Source organism: Monodelphis domestica, chromosome 4 (genome assembly GCF_027887165.1).
Source record: "Monodelphis domestica isolate mMonDom1 chromosome 4, mMonDom1.pri, whole genome shotgun sequence".
Classification (NCBI taxonomy): domain Eukaryota; kingdom Metazoa; phylum Chordata; class Mammalia; order Didelphimorphia; family Didelphidae; genus Monodelphis; species Monodelphis domestica.
Window position 1 is genome coordinate 257,898,237 of NC_077230.1, and position 25,861 is coordinate 257,924,097.

The window sequence follows — 25,861 nt, forward strand, 5'->3', positions numbered from 1 at the left end:
GTTGCTTTTGCTATTTCCTTTTCTTGAAAAAAAATCATCAAGTCTACCTATGCTTTGGGGAAAACTATAATCACTTCACATAATTAATTACTTTTCCACAACAGCAACTGTGACAATTACTCATTCTAAGCAACTCTAATCACATTATAGAAACTTGTTTCAGGAACTTAGCTTCCAACACAGTTAGACAGAGCTCTGCTGTGTTGTGTCCTCTATCCAGGTCTGTGTCAGCATGTCAGACTGATTTTTTTTTTCCCTATAGCCACTGAGGAAAACAAGGTTTTGTGAAAAAAGTACTATTTTTAGCACAACACTGCATAACTGATGAAGATATATACAATAGCCAGGGAATAATAATGATCACAGAAACAATGCAAAACATAACTTGCTTACATTTATTTATAAGGCATTATATTATTTACTACTCTACATAATTTAGCCTATTTATATCTCACAACAATCCTACAAGGCAGGCACTGAGTGTAGATATTATTATTCCCATTTTGGAAAATGAGGCTCATAGTCCTGAAATGAGTTGCCCAAAGTGAAATAGCAATTATGTGGAAAAGTGAGGACTCAAACTCATGGCTTTTCACTATGATTTTCTTCCCATGACTATCTCAATCATAACTATTTTTTTTTCTATTCTGAAGTAGTATGTGTGTTGGGGAGAAAATGATGGGAACATTAGAGGGAGAAGGAAGAGGAAAGTAATTACTTGATAATTTATCATCTAGAAGGAGGGAAAAGTCAGGCATAAACCAACATGCATCTTTGATTTGAAGAGAGAAGATATCTTAGGTTCAGAGAAAGGATAGATAATATTTTGGCTACCAAGTTTCTACAGAGGAATGCAGGCTAAGAAGGATGGGAAGCTCTCAAGAATGAAATTCAGAAGATACAATTCAATTGAGATGGGGAAAACAGTAAAACAGTTTAAAGGACTAGGGTGGATAAATAAAGGACTCAACAAACAAATACCTTTAAAAGATATTTACAAGGACAGGTAGGTAGTACAGGGGATAGTGCAACACACCTGAAACTGAGAGAACCTGGGTTCAAATCTGGCTTGAGACAATACCCATGGGACTCTGGGTAATTCACTTAATCCTGATTACTTAGTGTTTGCCACTCTTCCTGTCTTTGAATTCATACTAAGACAGAAGGCAAGGATTTTATAGTTTTTATTTTTAAAATATATTTACAGAATCTGGGTCACTAGTTTATATAGTGGACAAAGTGTTGGATTTTCAGTTTAATCCTGCCTCAGACACTTACCAGCTTAGTGACTAAAGGCAAGTAACTTCCCATCAGCTTGTTTCCTCAAACGTTGATAATGATAGAACCTACTTCACATGGTTATTGGGTGAATCAAAACATAAACATCATTATTATCACCATCATCATTTATATCATCATAGCTAGTATTTAGTTAGTACTTTAGGGTTTGCAAAAATTTTACAATTATTTTTAAATTTTATTCTCATAATAGCCCTAGAAAAGAGCTATTGCCATTCTCATTTTATAGATGAGGAAACTGAGGTAGACAAAATTGTTGAGTCACTTACCCAAAGTCACAAAATTAGTACGGATATTAAGCAGGATTCAAACACAGATTTTCTTCATTCTAAGGCCACTGCTTTATTCCCTACACCACTTAGTGCCAGCTAAAGCAAATCACAAACCTATATAAAAATTAGCTGCTAAAAGAGCACAATATGAAGTACAGCCCAGTCATATGGGAATTTTGCCAGACTAAAAAAGCCAAAACTGTTGAGAAAAGCTACATATTTAAAAAGATACTAAAGGCCGGAATTGTGGTGTGTTTTTTTTCTAAATCATAGGGAAAGAAACATAGTAAAAGGGAAGAATCACTACTCAAGGTAGAGGGAATGAGGATAACTGAGAACAGATGAAACTAATATTCCTTATCTTTTACTGGTACTGAAAAAAAAATTTAGGTCCAGAAATATAAGATAGGGAGGTATGACTAATTAGTACTTCCTTTCAAAATGTCTCAGGGCTCCATGGGATAGCCCTTGTTAAATTGAAGGACTAACATGATAAGAGTGAAAGACTGGAGGAATAAACTACCTTGAAAGAAACAAAGAAATTCAAGGCTCCCAAGTAAATTGGTAACTGGATCAGGACCATGAATGACCACTGCATTGTGTGTGTGTGTGTGTGTGTGTGTGTGTGTGTGTGTGTGTGTGTGTCTATATATGGAGAGAGAGAAGTAGGAGCAAGGGAGGGAGTGAAGGATGAAATGGATTCTTTAAAAACATAGTGGTAGGGATCCTAAAGAGTAGGAATATGGAAAGTGCTTTCAGTTGAGGCTACTTTGTTATTAGTTTTAGTTATTATTTTGCTTAAATAAATTTATTACTATGTATTTATTTACTATGTTTTCTTTTTATACAAGAGATTTCACAGACTAGGAGTAATCTATAAATGTTTATAACATTGATACATATTAATAAAATTTAGCAAAATAATAAGAAATAAGTTCTTCTCAACTGGATGTTCGAATGAAAGATGGACGACCATTTGTCAGATACAATATAGAGAGGATATTTGTTCAAATGCAATTTGACTTAGATGGTTTCTGGAATCTTTCAGCTCTGTGATTTAATTACATTTTCTTTGTTAATGCTCTCTTCTTCCATAATAAATAACCCAGAAGATGGTGGCTTAGAGACAGCAACAGTTCAAAACTCCTTAAACCCTTCCTCACCAATCAAAAACACAATGCTTCAAGGGGACTGAAAACCAAATCTAATAAGAGGATAGAGCTAGTAAACCCCCATTCTGAACCCAACTTAAAAGATACACCTCCCCAAAATCCTGAATTCTAGAACACCTGAGTTTAAGGAGAAGAAGAAGGAAGGTCCCAGAACTCCTCCCCCAACTTCAGAGGTGGCTGGAATCTCTGGGAAGACAAGGCTACTAGTCTGGAGGGAGTACCTTGCCAGCAAAGCTGTGTCAGGCTCAGGGCATAGAACACAGGGATTGTAAAGGCAGCTGGAGGAGAAGCAGAGAGCAGGCAGCCCAGTTTCAGTCAAAATGCTCCATCTTGTCCCCCCCTTCCATTTTCTGGAGGTTTGGGGCTCAGGGCACATTCAGCTTTTCAGATCAACTCCTTTGCCCTGGCTCAGTCTCATCAAAAAGGGCAGAAAAGAAGCCTTCAGAAGGCAGGGAAGCTCAAGCTCTAACACCCCTCCCCCATAGACTGATCTGAGAGCCTTGATGACTAAGCTCCAAAGGCAAAAGCTGCAACAATGTACAGGCAACCACATTGACAACAGGGCAGGAAGTCCAGCTCCTTTTCAGCTTCTGCGGTTAGCTGGGGAAGATTTGACTAATCTGATCAATCATCAATGAAAGATGAGGAAAAGAAGATAAAAGATGACCTCCAAAGGAAATTAGAAAAGGAGAAAGATGGCTAAAAAGCCAGGGATGAAATTTAGTCTTTAAAAACTAGAATCCAACAACTAGAAGCAAATGACTTTACAAGGCAGCAGGAAACTATAAAACAAAATCAAAAGAATGAAAAAAAAAACTGAGAAAAATTTGAAACACCTCATCCACAAAATGGAAGATCTAGAAAACAGGTTCAGGAGAGACAACTTAAGAATCATTGGACTAACTGAAGTTCATGACAAAGAAAAAGCCTGGACATCATTTTCCAGAAAATTATCTAAGAACCCTGCCCCAGCACTCTAGAGCAAGAGGGAAAAATGGAGATTGAAAGAATCCACAGATCACCTCTTGTATGTAATCACCAACTTACAACACCCAAGAATATTATAGTCAAATTCAAGACTTCTTGCTAAGAAGAAGTCTTCAGATACCATGGGAATAACATTTGGAAAACACAAGATCTGGCTGCATCTATACTGAAGGACCAAAAGGCATGGAGTATGATATTCCAGAAAGCAAGAGAACTAGGTCTACAACCAAGAATTAACTACCCAGCAAAACTGACTATATTCTTGCAGGGTAAAGTATGGTCATTTAATTAAATAGAAGACTGCCAAGCATTCATTATGTAAAGATTAAAATTTAGGAATACTGAGGCAGGTAGAAATTAGTTTCTCTCTGTGAGGAGTATTATTTTTTTTAGAGGTTTATTGAAGATTAAGGATTAAAGAAAATACAGGATAAGAAACACGTGTCCAGGCCATAGAGTGGCCTAGACACAACCTCACCTACATTACGAAAAAAAGCCAGGCCTGCCCCAAAACGGAAGTCCAAGAGACCTCTCAAAAGCCTTTGAATCAGCTTAAATACCTTCTCGATCTCGGCCCAGGTGAGATTACAAGGTATTCTGTGAAAGTTGAGCAAAGGCTCGTGGGGATTGTAGTCCTGTATTCGAGTCTATTTTTTACAATTAAGAAAAGACAGGACTTGAACAGAAATTTGATGCCCAAACACAGACCTCAAGAGAATCACCAAAAGGTAATTAAAAAAGGAGAAAAAAAGATTTTTTTTTAAGGAACCAATGAGATGAAATGATTTGTATCCTTATAAGAAAAGAGGATATCGGTAAATTATAAAAATGGTTATTATCACCTGAGAAGGTAGAAGAATTATACTCAGAGGGAATAGTAACAACATATAGGATGAAATACCAAGACATATATATGTGTATATAAAATATATATATATATATATATATATTTATACACACATAAAACTAGAGGTAAAAATAGATGTTATTACTAAGAGAAATGGGAAAAGAAACAAAATGGGGTAAATTTATATATCATAAAGAAGTGCATAGCAGGAACAGGGGAAAACACCAATATACTGGAAGGGTAAAGAGGTTGGAGACAGGAAATATTTAATTCTTATGTGCATTGAAATTGACTCTAAGAGGGAAGAATAATCAGATCCATTGGGGAAGTGAACTAATTCATGCCTTTAGAGAAATAGAAGGGTAACAAATGGACTGTTGGGGAGGAAAGCAATACAAGGGAAGGAGAAGGTGGGGGGGTAGTTTAAAAAGATTGTAAAGAAAATAAGAGGAAAATAAGAAGGGAGGAAGGATAGAAAGAGAATTAAATAAGGGTGGGAATTAGGAGGACTGATTAAAAGCAAAACACTGGTATAGTAGGAAATAATGGAAGAAGAAAGGGCAGGAGTGGAAATCAAAATGTTGGGAAATACATATCTTGTAATCATAACTCTGAATGTGAATGGAATGAACTCACCCATAAAATGCAAGTAAATAGCAGAGTGGATTAGAAACAAAAATCCTATCATATGTTGTCTACAAGAAATGCACATGAGGAAGGTAGACACACATTAAAACAACTCTGAGGTATTACCTCACACTAAACATATTGGTTAACATGACAGCGAAGGAAAGTAATGAATGCTAGAGGGGATGTGGCAAAGTTGGGGCATTAATGCATTGCTGGTGGAGTTGTGAATTGATCTAATCATTCTGGAGGGCAATTTGGAACTATGCTGAAAGGACACTAAAAGATTGTCTGCCCTTTGATCCACTTATAGCACTGCTGCATTTGTACCCCAAAGAAAAAATAAGGAAAAAGACTTGTACAAGAATATTCATAGCTCTCTTTGTAGTAGCAAAAAAATTGAAAATCAGAGGATGTCCTCCATTTTGGGATTGACAGAACAAATTGTGGTATCTGTTGGTGATGGAATACTATTGTGCTCAAAGGAATAATGAACTGGAGGAATTCTATGTGAACTAGAATGACCTTGTGAAATTGATGTAGAGTGAGAGGAGCAGAACAGAAGAACATCATATACAGAGACTGATACACTGTGGTACAATCAAATGTAATGGACTTCTCCATTAGTGGCAATGCAGTAATCCAGAACAACTTGGAGGGATTTATGATAAAGAACACTATCCACAATCAGAGCAAAAACTGTGGGACTAGAAACTCAGAAGAAAAACAACTGTTTGATTACATGGGTTAATGGGGACATGATTGGGGATGTAGACTCTAAATGATTATATTAGTGCAAAAATCAACAACATAGATTTAGTTTTTGACCAAGAACACATGTAAAACCCAGTGGAATTGTGCATCAGCTAACGGAAGGGGTGGGGTGAGGGAAAGGAAAGAATATGATTCTTGTAACCAAGGAAAAATGTTCAAAATTGACTAAATAAAAATTTCCAAAAAATGCCCTTTACAAAACAACAAAAAATAATAAATAACATAATAAATTCATTATTCGGAAGAGCAAAGTACTCTGAAATTTTTCCTTTTTCAATTCATGTTGTACATCACTGATGATAATGACAATTATTCACATTTACAAAATACCTTCCTCACAACAAGGTAGTTTTAGGGCTTGGTTCAAATTCAATGTAGTAATTGTATGACCCTGGGCAAGTAACTAAATTATTTTGAGTCTGTTTCCTCACGTGTAAAGTAGTGATGCCTACCTCATAGGATTGTTGTGAAGATTAAATGAGATTTTAAATTACATATTTTGCCCACTCTAAAGCATTATACATGTGTCAGTAATTCCAGGGTTAAAAGAGTAAAGACCATTTCATCTTTGTACTTATGTGCCTGATATCTTCTTTTTGTTGTTCAGTTTTCTGAGTCTTGTCCAACTCTTCATGATCCCATTTAGGGTTTTATTGACAGAACTACTTAAGAGATTTTTCATTTCCTTCTCAAGCTCATTTTACAAATAAAAAAATTTAAGCAAACAGGATTAAATGACTTGCCCAGGGTAGCACAGTTAATAAGTTTCTGAGTCTGGATTTGAACTCATGAAGATGAGTCTTTCTGACTCCAGGCCTGACATTCTATCCACTGCCCAGCTTGTCCCAGATACTTAAAAATTATTTTATGAATTGAATTGAGATGTGTGGCATATCAAGAGGATTATTTTATACAATAAAGATGATAAAAATAATAAATCCATGTAGATTTGGTTATCAAGCTACTGGCAATTTTTTTACATTACAGGTTCTTGAGTGCCATTATTCTTTCTTGTGCAGAGAAACAGTGGGAAAAATGAGAAAATACCAAGGGACATCTATGTAAATAAGGATACAGCCTTGGGGGCCACCACTTTCATAGGAAAGAGTGAATCAATTTGAAAGAATTTAATGACTCTTTTCTATAAAATTTTAAGTATCAAGGAGCAACAGAGCTAAAAGAACCCAGCAAAGGCTGTTTAGTAAAGAAATATATCTTCCTGTTTTGACCCTGGGTTGACTTAATTGACCCTATTTCATATGATAATGGTTATGATTATGATTAATAATAAATATTGGGTATCTTCAGTGGAGTGTTTTGGAGATTCATTAACAATTTTAAAGAGCTGGAGGAATACAAAACTATCATTTCTTCAAATATATTTCAGCAATGAGACTTAATGCTTACACATGTCTTATTATTTTGAAGATTTATTTATAGTAATTTTCTTTGTGATATCCCAATAGGCCCAACTAAACCGTGCTAGTTTATGCTATTTTACTTATCACTTTCTGAAAATGAATTTCTCCATTCTAAATCTCAAAAGAACACCAAAAACAACAATAACCCTCTCCCATTTATGTTTTTAATTAAAAGAAAATGATAACAAACCAAAGCATTGATATGAGGCATTTCAAAAGGGCTTTTTGTACCTCTATCTAGTACATTTATTTACCCTGAATATTATATTTTGTTCAAGCATTCATAAGATCTATCCATCTATTTGCCCAAATATGAAGTTTACTGAATGTCTGTCTATAAAATGTGGAAAATTTGGAGAACTTGGGGGGCCACCGGAAATTTTACACATGAGACAAAACAAAAACAAATAAAAATTCTTGCAATTAATAATGGCAGATCTGTGGCTATAATCCTTTGTAAATCACAAACTTACTAAACCTTTTTCCCTTATCTGAAAAATGGGAATAATAGGATTCACACTACTTACCTCAGAAACATTATAAAGAAATGTTTTATGAACTGTAAGGTACTATATAAATATCATTCAAATTCTAACACACTTTAATGTTCTCATAATTTCATTGGTTTCCAATTTGTAACATCTACTAATCCCAATGCTCATGAAGTACTATTGTTTTGTCATATATGTGTTGTTGTATACATGCATATGAATATATGTTTATATGTGTATATCATATGTATATTATATATCCCCATACTACTAATGGGACCAATTCTACATTGTGATACTCTTCCAAAATTTTGATATTATAAAAGATTTGTATACATAAAAAGAATTTGGAGCAATTGAATTATCTTTCCTTCTTCAAAGTACTATTAATTCCAGTATAATAGAAAGACCACAAATCTAAAAACAGTAATATATCATATAATATCGTTTTTAGACATACTAAAGTCCATGGTGCTTTATGCAGAAACCTTGCATATTATAGATGAGGTTGCTCCATAACAAGGTGATATTGAAAATTTCAAGGAACTATTTTTTATGAATTCTGAACCTAAAGTGTTTTCTACCCAATTATTCTCTATTATGCAATAAACAAGTTCCTTGTCTTAACTTTTCTACATATGGCAGTCATTTTCCCTCCCTCCATTCAAAGTGCAAAGATTAAATCCTTTCCCAATTTTCCATATCAATGTCAATGGCACCACCATTCTTCAAATCATTCATGCTCAAATCTTGAATTCATCTTTGACTCCTAGGTCTCCTGATCCCCATTATACAATCATACCTATAAGAAAAGCATACTGGTTTAGTGAGTAGCACACCGTAATTGACCAAGAAACCTGGATTTAAATGCCACCCTTTCCCCCCACTACCAGATACCCACTAGCAATGTGATCTGTTGGAAGGCACAAATTAGAAGGGTCCTCAGATGCTATTTAATCCATCATTCTGATATTATGGATGAGAAAACTGAGTCCCATAAAGGTCCAAATTCAAACAGGTTGTAAGTGTGAGGCTAAATTTGAATTCAAGTCTTTTGAATGCAGACCCAATATTTGTTTCATTCTGTTGTGCTAATTTGGGCAGTTGGTGACACAGAGGCTAAAAGATCAGGACTGAGGTAACATTCGTGAATTCAAATCTGGTCTCAGATACTTTCTAGCTTTATGACTCTGGGCAAGTCACTTAATCTAGTTTGCCTTCTATTATTTATCTGTAAAATGAGCTAGTGAAGGGAATGGCAAATTGCTCCTGTATTTTCACCAAGAAAACTGCAAATGGGGTTACAAAGAGTCAGACAAAATTGAGGAACTTTTGAATAACACCCACCACCATACTAATTCGTCTCCCTATCAAAGAAAGTCTCATGAGGTTGATAGGCTTATAAATTTAGAAATGGAAGTGCCATCAAAGCAGATTTCTTTATTTTAGGTACAAGAAAAATGCATCCCAGAGATATGAAGGGTTTTCACCAGAGTTACAAAAGTACTTTCAGATGGGAGCTTTAATTTTTTTCCAGATTCCATGTTGCATCAATTTATAATGTTCATTTTCTGACTTTTTGAAATCATTCTCTCTCCTTTCCTCTACTCCCCCTCTTTCCCAAGAAGTCAGGTAATATGATATAGGTTGTACATACATGGTTATATAATACACATTTTCTTGTTAGTCTTGTTATTCTTTTTTTTTTAAATCCTTACCTTCCATATTGGAGTCAATACTGTGTATTGGCTCCAAGGCAGAAGAGTGGTAAGGGCTAGGCAATGGGGGTCAAGTGACTTTCCCAGGGTCACACAGCTGGGAAGTGTCTGAGGCTAGATTTGAACCTAGGACCTCCCGTCTCTAGGCCTGGATCTCAATCCACTGAGCTACCCAGCTGCCCCTTAGTCATATTCTTAAACAAGACATATATTGCTTACAATTCATGGAGGAAATAAAAGAGTAGTTATGTTTCAATTTGCCTTTGGATTCCTGTTCTTTCTATGGTGGTGGATATCCTTTTTCATTATGTGTCCCCTGGAGGAATTTATCTTGGATGCTTGCCTTGTTGATAATAATTAAGTCATTCATATTGGATCATCACAAATTGTTGTTACTGTGTACCATATTCTCCTGGATTTGCTCACTTCAGTTTGCATTATTTCAACTTAGTCTTTCCAGTATTTTTTGTGATCATCTTAATATTCCATTCATTCATATACCACAACCTATTCAATCTTTCCCTAATTGATAGACATCCTTTCATTTCCCGTTCTTTGCCACCACAAAAAGAAATGCTGTAAATATTTTTTAAAGGTAGCATCTTTCCCCTATCTTTAATCTCTTTCAAATAGAGGCCTAATAGTGGTGGTTTTCTTACAGAATCAGACTTTGAACCCAAGTCTTCAGATTCAAAATCTAACTTTCTGGTTATATCAAGGAAGCCAATCAACCAATAGAATACCACAGCTCAAAATTTCCTCAACTTCTTTTTGCTGAATTCAATGATATTCTTTTTATTCAGATTAAATAATCCCATACCCTAAGGAAGGCATTACAGAGCTCTTGAATTCCTTCTGATAGTGTCTGAATTCAGGTTCAGTGAAAAGAGCCTGAGATTTAAAGGGAAGGGATCTGGAATAAAATCCTACGTCTGTACCTCACTACCTATTGAATGTTAGACAAGTCACTTAGCTTCCCTGGGTCCCATTTTCTTCATCTGTAAAATGCTGAAAGGAAGGTGTTGGAAACAATGGCCTCTAAAACTCTTCCTAGCTTTGAATCCTTGTTCCCGAGACTCAGTGATGTAGGGAGTCTTAGCAAAGCTTCACATTTTTCTTTATGCCTTACCCAGTCTGATCCAAGTCCATCTGAATAGATTAAGACCCCACAATATCACTGAACTTCTTACTCCCAGTTGCTCAAGGTAGATGTGCAATTTGAATTCTAATAATGAATCTGGGGATATATGATGTTAGTTATGCCATATCCTGGAAATTTAGCTCTTACTTTAAAATACAAACAAATGTAATCAGTGTATAAAAAAGCTCTAGTTGCTATCAAACTTGATCTAATTCCAACAGGCCCCCTTTAAATAAATTACCTCAATAATGAAAGGAAATGCATCCCCCATCTAATAGATTGACCGCATATCAGAAAAAACCCCTTCTTTTCTGTTGAAATGCTGCAGTGCCACTAATAAGGCTGCTTGTTTAGAGAGCTCAAATTACTCTTCTACTCTAGTCATTATTGTAATGCAAACATGCATATTTCTCAGTGCCTGCTTTGTTATGAAGTAGCACAGAAGAGTAGCTATCATACCCAATGAATTAGTTCACTGGGATGTTTCATCCCTATACCTGCTGTAATCTCTAATGTACTAAAAGTACATGTTTTACCCCCATTCCCTTAAGACACTGAACTCCGTCTTCTTCTGGTTGATGGTTTAATTTTAAATCACACCAGGAATCTCTGACAATTATAGATACCTTTTGACATTCTCTTCCCCTTTAAGATAAAAACAACAAATAAAACTTACTAAATTCAGGTGACTCCCCCGCAGACAAGGGGAAATTAAATTGTCTTCTGATTAATTGCACGTCAAATCCCGCCAGTGCACCAACTGATAAGAGTCGCCCTGGGCTCCACATTGAGATAGACACCGTTATCATGCCTGCCTAGAAGTCTGATGCAATGTGCAAATGTACAATTTCAAAAATGCTTACTGAATGGCCATAATCCATTTCTTCTTCTCAGTGTCAATAGGCCAGTTGGAGTTAATCTTCTCTGGCATCCATTTACTAAAATATTTCCGTTTTCGTTTCATTTCCTTTCCTACCCTAGCTTCTTAGTCAGCAGTCACTAGCAGTGACAAAGTTCTATGCCATTTACCACACTGTCACCAAGAAAAAGGATTCTATTTGTACAGCTTATCAATGACAGACATTCTCTGTTCAATAGTGAATCATCCTTTTGACAAAGGGAACAATCATTTCCTAGAGAATATACTTAAGCCAATGGAAGGAAGCATGGAATAAAGGGAAAAATTGGTTGGTCTATTTGTTTATTTGGGCTATCAAGCAGAACCTCAAAGAAATATTAAGGAAATCAACTAGACTTGGACAACTCCAGGCCAAGGGATGGAAAGGTGAAGGAAGTCAATGCATTCAAATGGGAGATAAATTATCTTTCCACTGTCTGTCATATCACTTTCCAGTATCCTAATATGGAAAAAATAAGAACTACATAAAAATCTGTGGTCTTTCATTAAATTAAAACAATAAATATTCATTAACTATGTATATAAATGCTTTATTTGTCAGGCAAACTGACCTATGAGCATTTCATTTTCTATTGGCCCAAGATCTGGAATTCTTTTTTTCATCAGCTCAACCTTCCTAGAACTCCTGTTTTCCTTGGAAGAATATGCCATATGTAGAAATGGAGATTTGAATCCCAGACTTCAATCCCCAGAAGTCCTTGGTACTTCCCAGAATTCCCTATAATCTCACCTGGGCGAGAACACAATTTAGTATTTAAAGGGCTCTCTGCCTCCCAAGAACTCTCTTCTTCTACTTCTAAGCACACGCATCTCTCTACTGGGCATGCATGCAAGATGTACTAAGTGAAATGAGAATGGGCTAATAAGCCTTAGGCACGTGCTTTTCTTATTTTGTATTTCTTTATCCTTGATTTCTAATAATCTAAAATAAACCTCATAAAATATAATATTTCTGTTACTAGAAACTATTTTAACTTTTACACATACATTTCTCTTATGGGAGGCATTACTTGAATTCTCCTCTCTTTGGTTATCCATGTTCTCCACTCTTCACTAAATAATATTATGTATATATATATATATGCATATATATATATTGTATAAAACTATCTGTGTACATGTTGCTTCCTCACTGGAGAATATAAACTCCTGGAGGAGCAGAGACTGCTTTATATTTATCTTTGCACTTCAACATTTTGTGTAATGCCTAGCACACAGTAGGTGCTCAAAAATGCTTATTAAGTTAAAGTAACCCATGGTCCAGTCACAGTGCCAAACACCAAGGATATAAACCAAAAATGGTTTCTTTCTTCAGGGAACTTATATTCAATTTGGGGGATCAAGGATTACACACACAAATAAATGAATGCAAACTATACAAAAAGTAATAACAATATAAGTCCAGGAGAGAGAAAGAGAGAACTAAAAATCAGGAGAGCTCTTGTTTTTGCTTCCTTTAAGAAGCAACTCTGGTTTCTTGGACAAATAACTTAATTACTCTGGATTTCAGTTGTCCTGCTTATAAACTGAGACTATAATTATCTAACTTACCTGGAGGTAAGAGTGTGAAACAAATGACCATGTGGACACTTCCATTTCTTTTTATTTCTTTTTATTTATTTCTTTTTTTAAATTTAATTTAGTCAATTTAGAACATTATTCCTTGGATACAAAAATCATATTCTTTCCCTCCTTCCCCTCTCCCAACCCTTCCCATAGCCAAAGTGTAATTCCACTGGGTATTACCTGAGTCCTTGATCAGAACTTATTTCCATATTGTTGATGTTTGCACTAGGATGTTCATTTAGAGTCTATATTCCCAATCATATCCCCCTGGACCCATGTAATCATGCAGTTGTTTTACTTTGGTGTTTCTACTACCATGGTTTTTCCTCTGAATGTGGATTGTGTTCTTTCTCATAGATCCCTCAGCGTTGTTCAGGATCACTGCATTGCCATGAATGGAGAAGTCCATTACATTCAATTGTACCACAGTGTATCTGTCTCTGTGTACAATGTTCTTCTGGCTCTACTCCTTTCACTCTGCATCAATTCCTGGAGGTCATTCCAGTTCACATGGAATTCCTCCAGTTTATTATTTCTTTGAACACAATAGTATTTCATCACCAACATATACCACAATTTGTTCGGCCATTCCCCAATTGAAGGGCATCCCTTCATTTTCCAATTTTTTGCCACCACAAAAAGCAGTGCTATGAATATTCTTTTACATGTATTTTCCTTATTATCTCTTTGGGGTACAAACCCAGCAGTGCTATGGCTAGATCAAAGGGCAGACAATATTTTAGTTCCCTTTGGGCATAGTTGCCCAAATTGCCCTCTAGAATGGTTGGATCATTTCACAACTCCACCAGCAATGAATTAATGTCCCAACTTTGCCATATCCCCACCAGCATTTATTACTTTCCGTTGCTGTCGTGTTAGCCAATCTGATAGGTGTGAAGTGATACCTCAGAGTTGTTTTTATTTGCATCTCTCTGATTATAAGGGATTTAGAACACTTTTTCATGTGCTTATTAATATTTTTGATTTCTTTAACTGAAAATTGCCTATTCATTTCCCTTGCCTATTTATCAATTGGAGAATGGCTTGATTTTTTGTACAACTGATTTAGCTCTTTATAAATTTGAGTAATTAGACCTTTGTCAGAGGTTTTTGTTATGAAGATTATTTCCCAATTTGTTACTTCCCTTCTAATTTTGGTTCATTGGTTTTGTTTGTACAAAAACTTTTTAATTTTTTTGTAATAAAGATTATTTATTTTATATTTTTGTTTTTTTTCTAACTCTTCCTTGGTTTGAAAATATTTCCTTTCCCAAAGATCTAACATTTATACTCTTCTGTGTTCCCTTAATAGTTTCCTTCTTTATATTCAAGTCATTCACACATTCTGAATTTATCTCAGTGTAGGGTGTCAGATGTTGATACAAAACCTAATCTCTTCCTCACTGTCTTCAAATTTTCCCAGGAGTTTTTATCAAATTGTGGATTTTGGTCTGAAAAGTTGGGATCTTTGGGCTTGTCATAGACTGTCTTGCTTAGGTTACTTACTCCAAGTCTATTCCACTGATCATCCTTTCTGTCTCTTAATCAGCACCATATTATTTTGATGACCACTGCTTTATAGTATAGTTTGGGATCTGGGACTGCAAGGCCACCTTCCTTCACATTTTTTTTCATGATTTCCCTGAATATCCTGAATCTTTTGTTCTTCTAAATGAATTTTTTTTTTCTAATACAGTAAAAAAAAGTGTTTTTTTCCCGCAGTTTCATGGGTATGGCACAAAATAAGTAAATAATTTGGGTAGGATGGTCATTTTTATTATGTTAGCTTTTCCTACTCATGAGCAGTTAATGTTTTTCCAATTGTTTAGATCTAGTTTTAATTGTGTGGAAAGTGTTTTATAGTTGTGTTCATATAGTTCCTGTGTTTGTCTCAGTAGATATATTCCTAAGTATTTTATATTGTCTGGGGTGATTTTAAATGGAACTTTGTTTTATAATTCTTGCTGGTGAGATGTGTGGGGGATATATAGAAAAGCTAATGAATTGGTTTATTTTGTATCCTGCAACTTTGCTAAAGTTCTTGATCATTTCCTCTAGCTTTTTAGTTGATTTTCTAGGATTCTTTCAGTAGACCATCATATCATCTGCAAAGAGTGATAGCTTGGTTTCCTCATTTCCAATTTTAAACTCTTCAATTTTTTTTTCTTCTCAATTGCTACTACTAGTGTTTCTAGTACAATGTTAAATAATAGGGGTGATAATGGGCATATTGGGAATGCATCTAGTTTATCCCCATTACAGGTGTTGTTTACTGATGGTTTTAGATAATCACTGTTTATTATTTTTAGGCAAGGACCTTCTATTCCTATGTTTTCTGGTGTTTTCAATAGGAATGAGTGGTGTATTTTGTCAAAGTTTTTTTTTTTCTGCATCTATTGAGATAATCATGTGATTTTTGTTGGTTTGCTTGTTGTGGATGGTTTTCCTAATATTGAATCATCTTTGCATTCCTGGTTTAAATTCCACCTGATGATAATTAATAACCCATGTGATGATTTGCTGGAGACTTTTTGCTAGTATTCTATTTAAGATTTTTGCATCTATGTTCATTAATGAGATTGGTTTATATAGTTTTCTTTCTCTGTTTTTGACATGCCTGGCTTTGGAATCAGTACCATATTTGTGTCATAAAAGGATTTGGTAGGACTCCCCCTTTGCTTATTATATCAAATAGATTGTATAATATTGGGATTAGTTGTTCTTTTAATGTTTGATAGAATTTACTTGTGAATCCATCAGGCCCTGGGGATTTTTTCTTTGGGAGTTCTTTGATGGTTTCAATTTCTTTTTCTGATACAGGATTATTTAAGAATTCTATTTCTTCTTCTGTTAACCTAGGCAATTTATAATTTTGAAAATATTCATCAATATCACCTAGATTTTCATATTTGTTGCCATATAATTGGGCAAAATAGTTTTTGATTCCTTTAATTTCATCTTCATTGGAGGTGAGATCTCCCTTTTCATCTATGATACTATTTATTTGGTTTTCTTCTTTCCTTTTTTTTTATTAGATTGACCAGTACTTTGTTTATTTTGTTTGTTTTTCCAAAATACTAGCTTCAAGCCTTATTGATTAGTTCAATAGTTCTTTCACATTCATTTTTATTAATTTCTCCCTTAATTTTTAGGATCTCTAATTTAGTTTTCATCTGGGGATTTTTAATTTGTTTGCTTTGAAGTTTTTTGATTTGCATGTCCAATTCATTGACCTCTGCCTTCCCTATTTTTTAAATATATGAACTGAAGGATATAAATTTTCCCTGAGTACTTCTTTGGCTGCATCCCAGAAATTTTGAAAGGATGTCTGATCATTGTCATTTTCTTCAATTAAATTATTGTTTCTATGATTTGTTCTTTAACTAACTGATTATGGAGAATCATATTTAATTTTTGATTTGGCTCTCAATGTACCCTTACTGATTATTATTTTTATTGCACTATGATCTGAAATGATTGCACTTATTATTTCTGCTTTTCTGCATTTGTTTGCCATGTTTTTATGACCTAATATGACCTAAAATTTTATGGTCAATCTTTGTGAATGTATCATGTGCTCCTGAAAAGAAGGTGTATTCCTTTTTGTCCCTATTTATTTTTCTCCATATATCTATGAACTCTAATTTTTCTAAGATTTAATTCACCTCTTTTACCTCTTTTTTATTTATTTATTTTTATTTGATTCATCTAAATTTGATAGTGTTAAGGTCAGGTCTCCCTATAGTATAGTTTCATTATCTATTTCCTCCTTCAACTCCACTAATTTCTACTTTAGAAATTTGGATGCTATACCATTTGGTGCATATATGTTGATTACTGATATTTCCTCATTGTCTATAGTGCCTTTTATCAGGATATAGGATATATATCCCTATCCCTTTTAATCAGTTCTATTTTTACTTTGACATTTCAGATATCATGATTGCAACACCTGCCATCTTTCTCTCTGTTGAGTCCCAATAGGTTTTGCTCCAGCCTTTAATTCTAACCTTGTGAGTGTCTACCCTCCTCATGTGTGTTTCTTGTAGACAACATATGGTAGTATTGTGGTTTCTAATCCACTTTCCTATTTGTTTTCGTTTTATGGGTGGGTTCATTGCATTCACATTCAAAGTTATGATTGCCAGTTGTGTATTCCCCAGTTTGTTGATATCCTCTCCTAGTTCTGTCCTTTCTTCTTTTCCTATACCTTTTAAAGCAGTGGTTTGCTTTTAATCAGTCCCCCTAATCACATCCTTAATATCCTTCCCTTTCTGAACCCTCCCTTTTTGTTGCCTTCTTATTTTTTAGGGTCCGTTAAGTTCCCTCCCCCCTCTCTTTCCCTCCCTTTTTGTATTCCCCACCCCTTTGCCCCCTTAATTTTCTCACTTTCCTAGTAGGGTAAGATAGAATTTGATACCCCAATCCATCTAGATGCTCTTCCCACTCAGAATTGATTTCACTGAGAGTAAGGTTTAAGTATTACCTATTAGCACTCTCTTCCTCTCATTCTTATAAGAGTATTCTTCACCTCCCCTTTGCATGTGTATCTTTGTGTGATAAAGATTATCCTATTTATTTTATTTTATTTTTTCACATATCTCTTGGTGCCATCTTTGACTCCCTCTTCCCTTTTTCTTTTATGCATATCATCTTATACCACTTATTACCCCACTCTCTTCCTGTGAATGATTCTTCTAATTACTATAATAGTGAATATAATTTTTGAGGGTAACAAATAACATTTTCCCCCAGATATTAATATAAATAATTTGATCTTATTATAGCCCTTAAAGAGGAACGCTTGGATAAAAAACATTTTCCCCCTTTTCCCTCCCTTTCTTATTTAACTTTTCATGTTTCTCTTGATCTTTGTGTTTGAATACCAAACTTTCCACTTAGTTCTGGTCTTTTCTTCACAAATACTTAGAAATCTTCTATTTTATCGCATGACCATACTTTCCCTGGAAGTATATAGTCAGTTTTGATGAATACGTGATCCTTGGTTGAGGACCTAATTCTCTTGCCTTTCTGAATATCATATTCCAAGCCTTGCAGTCCTTTATTGTGGAAGCTTCCAGATCTTGTGTAATTCTGATTTGTTCTTCTTGATATCTGAATTGTCTTTTTGGCTTCTTGTAAAATTTTCTCCTTCACCTGGAAGCTCTTGAATTTGGCAATTACATTCCTGGGAGTTGTCTTTTGAGGATTTAGTATAGAGGGTGGTCTATGAACTCTTTCAATGGCTCTTTTGCCCCCTTGTTCAAGAACATCAGGGTAGTTTTCTTGGGTGATTTCTTGTAGTATGATGTCAATATTTCTGTTTATGTCTGGCTTTTCAGGTACACCAATGATTTTCAAATTGTCTCTTTGAGATCAGTTTTTTGGTTTCGTGACCTCGTCAATGAGATATTTTATGTTTTCTTCTATTTTGTCAGTCTTTTGGCTTTGCTTTATTAATTATTGCTATTTCACAAGATCATTGGCTTCCTCTTGCCTAATTCTGGTCTTTTAAAGACTGGTTTTCCATTTTGGTTTGGTCTATCCTGCTTTTTGTGATTTCTATCTGTTTCTCCAATTGGGAGTTCTTGTCTTTTAAACTGTTTTCTTTTTGAACTATTTCCCACTTTTCTTGCCAGAAGGCTTCCATCTTTTTGATAAGTTCCAATTTAAATTCTTCAAGAACTTTTGTACAATTTCCATGTTTTGGAAGGTTTTGATGTATTTATCCATATTTCCTCTTCTACTTCCTCTGTAGCCTAGGATTTTCCTCCATAAAAATTATCCAGGGTCAATCCCTTCTTTTTTTTTCTTGGTGATGGGAAGTTGTTGTTCCTGGCCATTTTTTGCCATCACTGTGGTGGTTTTTCCTTACCTTTCATGTCAGAAATCTGAATGAGATGGGCAGGCTCTCTGTGTATGGGGCCAAGGAGCAAGGATTTTCCCTGAGACCAGCTCCCTAATCTCTTCATATTCAACTATTTTCTGCCCTTCTCTGTGCTATCTTCCCATGAATGTCCACAGTCTGCAGTCTTCAGACTGTTGGGGTTTCAGGCCTAGCTGCTCTCAGGGGTAGGTCTTTGGTGGTCTTAGTCAGCTGCCAAGGACCTAGAATTATCCCTCACTCACTCTAGAGGTGTTGCTCACTCACTGATTCTAGCACCTGCTGGCTCTGCCTCTGCCTCTGTAGGTGGGGTGGGGGAGGGTAGATTAACTCGCATTTTGGTGGGAGCTTTTTCACCCCCTTATAGTGTGGAAATGCCCAAAGTCCTCTACATACCTTCAATGCTAAGCCCTATTGTAAAGTCTCTTTGTTCATATGAATTGTAGGTTGTTTTTTTTTTTTTGGTCTTTTGTGGTAATCTATATTGGTAGGTGCTGAGGAGAGGAAGAGTCCTGCTTCTAGACTGCTGCTCTGTTTACCCAGAAGTCCCCTTTCATTTCTAAAATATATTAATTTCTTTTTTAGAAACTATCCTCTTGGATATTCTAAATATTCTAAATTTCTAAATATTCTAAACTTCTTCCACATGTATAACTGCTTCAACAAGAGACTAGTGGATTCTTTCTGAATATGTTTAATTGATAAAATCTATTTAGAACTACTATTTTTTATTATTTTTTAAGCAGTGAATAAACTATTTTAAGTACTTGGAATATTGGGAAATACCTATTCAGATTGATATTATTTGGAGAGTGATGTTTATACTAATCAACATTCACCACTTCAAGGCTCTGTAATGCTATCAATTGAATCATCCATTAGTGATATATATTTTGTTTGACATCCAAGCATCAGCCTTGCTTAGTTTATAAAGGTTCATCATTGATGGGGTGGAAATGGGGTTAGAGAGAGATTTAGAATGATGAATGTTTCCAAAATAACAAGACTTGGAGGTGATTTATTAAGATGTGGTGGCATGAAAGTCTTTATCTTTATTTGAATTATTTCCATATTGTAAAATTTGTCCATAACTTGTCTTGTGATGACATTGCCTCCAACAAACAAGATGGACATCTGAATCATCATGAGATATCACAACAGAACTAGCAACAGCACTCACTTTTAAAAACAAATAAACAAAATGAAATGTTTTTTGACTTGTTAATTTCTACTTTCTTTATAGAAGAGAGGAAGAATAAAGATTTAAATAATATATTTAGACTCATGAAGATTTGGGTTTGAATCCTGCCTTTAACACTATGTGCCATTAATCAAGTGAGTCAATGTTCTGAGCCTTTCTTTCCTTTCAGGATTAAAATAAGGTGACAATACATGCCCTTCCCCTCCATTGTTCAGATTTTTCTCAAATGAGAAAATCCTCCCATCTCATTCAAAAAGTATGAAGTACTTACTATATCCATGCTAGCTTGTGATTTTTTTTCATAATTTTCATTTTTGGAAGACCCTTATGGTTTCATTGGTATGTAAAATTCTGGCTAAGGACTTTACCTCTACCAAAGAAAATTGGCGCATTCTCTACAACTTATAGCATCAGAATTTTTGCAGGGGCATTGAAAGGTTAGGTGATTTGTTGTGAACCACAGAGGCAATATGTGTCACAAATGTAAAGAGAAATCAAGTCTTCTTTACACTCAAGGCTTATAACTCTATTCATTAGAATATATATAAAATTTTAATTAATACCATTATCATCACTATTACTAGAAGTCAGTCAACAAACACTTATGTATCTATTATTTCCATGCATAATGCAAGCAAAACAGTCCCTGCACTGAAGGATTGCATACTTTACAACAATAACAATTATTAAATTACTACTACTACTATTTTGTTAATTGTCTTTAATTTTAAGATTTGCATTAATGGAATTTTGGAAATGTAATTAATGGAAAATTAGAAAAAAGAATAAAGGGATAAAAATTTAACTTACAAAGAATTTAACAAGCAATTATAAAGATTCTGAACAATTATCTCAGTCTTTAATACCAAATATAATCATATACATGGTAGGGGGGAAAGGGTTAAAAGAAAAAGAATAATTAAAATGTATACAATAGAATGTATTATTACCCATGATTAGTTGGATTGATAATCTTTTCCCATCTTATCTGTTTACTCACAAGTCTTAGTGATTAGAATTTTTAAAAACAATTTTAAGGAGTCCACACATTTTATTTTATATAATAATAAAATCAGACTTCAACAAAGCTATTAGCCTCAGACTGATGAGTATCATTTCATTTGAGTGTTTTCGCTATTTTTCTGATTAGCTAGGGACAATGGTATGCAGAATAAATTCTTTTTAGAGTTTGGATGTATTTCTTCCTTTATTTTCAAGGATCATTGCCATTGCATTCCAAATAGAAAATTAAAGAAAAGCCAGATATCTTGACTAAATAAGTTGAATTTGTAAATTATTTAGATTATTTTTCTTGGAGTACAGAAATATATAATTTGGCATCATTCCTCATATATCATTATACCAATAAACTCTCCATTCAGTAGATTTTCCTACAAATTTTATACAAAAGGATATAAAATTCACAATTCATTTTAAATATTTTGTGGTATATTAATACTATAAAAGAAGGAGAAAACACAAATAAGGCAGTAAAGATATTATAGATAAAATAATCTTGACCAGAGGACAGTGGATTTGAAAAGTATTTGAAGATGTGAATGCACATCCATGTACATTATGAATAAGCAGTATATGTCAGCTAAAAACACGTGAATCTTAGATTCCATAATATAGTCATAGGGTTGAGGATCCAGAATTTGATAGTCCCATTACATTTTATTTTAGATTATACAACTTGAATATGGTTTTAAATTCTGGAATAGGAGATAAAACATATTGTGGTTTTATGGCAAGGATGTAATATTTAGGTTGCAAGGTTGACTAGGTTCAGGAATCCTTTCTAGTTTTTTTCTTTAAATTTGTCTATTCAAACTATGGATGATCTTTCTTTCCATCTTCATTGCTTGGTAAAGAACACCAGTCCACTGCAATGTTTATAAAGACCATGGGAGCCTCCTATAGGTCATTGAGAGCCATCATAGAATTGGTAGGAAATTTTAAAGTACCGTATGAGGATTTTTAGGGTTTTATAGCATAGTGCTATATATGTAAGGATAGACAAAATGCTTCTCCTAGGAAAACAGTGAAGGGTCAAAGAATGAGCTTTTTAGAACTGAATTTCAAAATTGGAGGCATAGTATTGAAATTGGCTAATCTTGTCATGTTATATAGAAAAAGGGAATCATGACATCAGTAGCAGGTGGGAAAAAATTAGTGTCTAGGTGACAAGAATAATTAGGGACTCATGGGAGACAAGGAAAGAGCTTTGAGGTTTTTTTTTAACCCTTACCTTTTGTCTTGGAACCAATACTGTGTATTGGTTTCAAGGCAGAAGAGTGGTAAGGGCTAGGCAATGGGAGTTAAGTGACTTTCCCAGGGTCACACAGCTGGGAAGTGTCTGAGATCAGATTTGAACCCAGGACCTCCCATCTCTAGGTCTTGCTCTCAATCCACTGAGCTATCCAGTTGCCCCTTGAGGGCTTCTTTTGGGAAATATGTGCATTTTTGGAAAGGAATTATGGTAGAGGAAGGAGAAGCAGAATGGGTTTACATGGGAAACACTGTTTATATTTTGCCTCTGATACTAAATACCTTTTTGAACTTGGACTAATCTCCATAGGCATCATTTATTATGTAATGGGCAGAGAAGAAAAAAAATTAGCTGGTACTTATATGATCTTTTAGAGATCTTTCATTGACATTGTCATCAGCATAGGTTCAAGACATAGATAAAATGTATAGTTGGAAATCATGTTGCATTTGAAAATTAAGTCTGCAAACATGAAGTTAAGCAATTCTTGGATTATGGATTTAGAAGCAGAAGGAACCCCTGAAGCCATCTAATCCATCCCTTTTATTCTATAGACATAGAACTTGAGGTTACATCCCATTGTTCTAATTCTAGAGTTGGTGATTTTTCCATTGTATCATGCTTTAAATTGTATGATTGAAAATCTCCTACCTAAAAAAGAACTACACATACCAAGAGCCCACTGACTTCCTGTCATTATGTACTTCCTGTAGACAGAGGATAAAGGGAGTGGGCTTTGGAGGCTCCAGGGCTCTAATGTAGAATCAGCATTGATGGTGGTGAGTCGGAAAGACTAAAACATGGCTAACCAACCATGGGCACATGGTCTTTATTTTGTATCTTCTTTATTCCTTGATTTCTAATGATCATTAATATATCCCTTAAATATAATATTATTACTGAGATTTAATTTTAACTTTTACATTGATGGCAGCCACTAGTCGGAGAAGAACCTCTCAACTTTTTAAGATAGCCTAGATAAAATTTTTAAGCCACATTTCTCCTGCCAAGGCTTTTTGCCCACCACACCCACCCTCAAAAACTTCAACTCTCTTTGGATCCACTGTGTTTTTATTTTCCTACTTTTTGCCGAGTTGGTTGTTCTCCCTACTTGCTGGGCTATTTTTAGTGGGGGAACTCTTGGAGAAGAAGAAATAAACCACTTCTCTCCTCCAATTGTTTGAGTCCATTCCTCCTTACTGCTGACTCTGGTGTTGTTGATACTGCTTCCTCCTGATCTTCTGGACCCAGATCTCTCACCTGGCCCAAGCTCCCACCTCCAGAAATCTTCCTTCTGATCTCCAGCTCCTATCCTATATCTTCCCACCTCCCCCAGCCCCATCAGACTCTGATTGCTGTTGCTGTCCATGCTGGGCTGATTGCTGCCACTGAGAAGCTGGGAGTTTTTGGAGTTGCTCCTCAGGGCAGATGGTCAAAAAACAAACAAACATGGACTGTCTTTTTCCTTAGGCAACAATTAGCCTCTTAATTCCCTCTGGGAAACTAGCGTTTTACCTCAGGGGGAATGGGGAGAAGGAAGAAACTCTTCCAAACAGGAAGTTGATTACAATCATGGTGTATTCTACCAAAGAGCAGTGCAATGCCTATTTCAAACAGCTTCTACCATTCATGACTACACTGAACCTTTTACTTAGCTTACCTGAAATTCAGGGGAGAAATTCATCTCCCTGCAACTCTTTGCCATTTGGGCCTGCCCAGTTTGAGATTCCTAAAACCCATGTTCTCAATCACTATGGGAAATACCACAGTATGACAAAAGGAATCTCAATGGATAAAAAAGGAACTTTAAAGAGCTGGAGGTGAAATTATTGAACCTTTTCAGACTTCAATGTTTTATAAAAGCCTCTGTATTTCATTGTATTTGGTTGATTGTTTTAAGATTTAATCTTGTTATTTTAAGTTCATATATTAATGTATTCAATACTGTTCTGTTACACTGAATCATTTTAATCTACCGTGTTTTAACTATTAGATATATTCTGTTACCTTTCCCCTATGGCTACTGAACAAAATATTTTAAAATATTGTAAAAGCCCATAAACAGGTTTTTTTTCCATTTTGCTTTTGTTAACTGTCACATAGATGAAGGATGGATTCAACTTGGCTAACAACCTTTGGAGAATTTAATGAGTTAAGAATTTATTTATAATGGTAATTCTAAGGGGTCTTCAGAAATAATTTTAATTAACTAGTGGTTTCTGAATGAATGAGTTTGTTTTTTTTATATTTCTATTTTAAAGAATGTTGTATTAAAGGTAGAGAAACAAAGAAATGTTCCTACCAAGGCATTCATATGAAGCAGGAAGCCAAAAAGAGCTCCTGCAAAATTATTCAGTTTAATTTACTTCTACCAGTACTATCTAGATTTCTTGGTGATGTTCTACTTTGTTTAAAAATATACTTGCTAAGGTTGAAAAATTTGCTATGCCTGTAAAAATTGTGACAAATATCCATCAGTTCATAGTTGTTGTTTTTTTTTGTCATACAGCAACTTTTATGAAATATGATAGTGGGTTTGTTTGCTATTGTCATTAAATGGGCTATTATAATTTTGGGGATTTTGATACTTTTTGAATGTGTATTACATGTACTATTATTCTTTATAAAAAACTGTTACTTTCTAAAAATCATTTGTTTGTACTCACAGTGGATCATGGTCAGGTTTGAAGAGGATATGGATCTCATTTTTGGTGAGAAACTTTTGTATTCTATATTTCCTTAGCTGACAGAGTGTTAATGATTTTAAGCTATATATTTTTGGTTTTTAAAACTCTTTTATTATTGTTTTTGCTTGCATGTGCAATATATTATTTCAGTTTTATTTTTTCTCTCCCTTTTGTATTTGAAGCACATGCCATCAGCATTGATAAGATTTTCTTTAACTTTTTTGATTTTGCAGTAACATAAGTGTAAAATATTTTTGCTATAATGTCAATGCATGCTCCAAAAGCTTGAGACTATAAAAAAGATGCCACTGATTGTTTAAAAAAGAATTATGGGACTTTGCTTAATGATTCTATCTAATTCCAGGACAAGAGAATACAAAAAGAGCCATTACACAGTGCCAAAGAAGCACAAAGCTAAACTGCATAGTGCTTATCGAGCACAAGGTCAAAGAGACCAACCAATCCCAATGGGATTCATGAAAGTTTTGAGCCAAGACAAGAGGACTTGAACTTGTTTGTGGTTTAAGGTTGTGGCTGTTTAACATGTGTTAAAGGCATATCTTCCTTGTCCCACATTCTAACA

General features: G+C 34.7%; 1 protein-coding gene across 1 annotated transcript in view; it reads right to left on the minus strand.

Annotated features, from left to right (window-relative positions):
• CNTN5 (contactin 5) overlaps window positions 1-25,861 on the minus strand; it is a 1,793,707-nt gene that overhangs the window by 919,802 nt on the left and 848,044 nt on the right. The window lies entirely within an intron of this gene.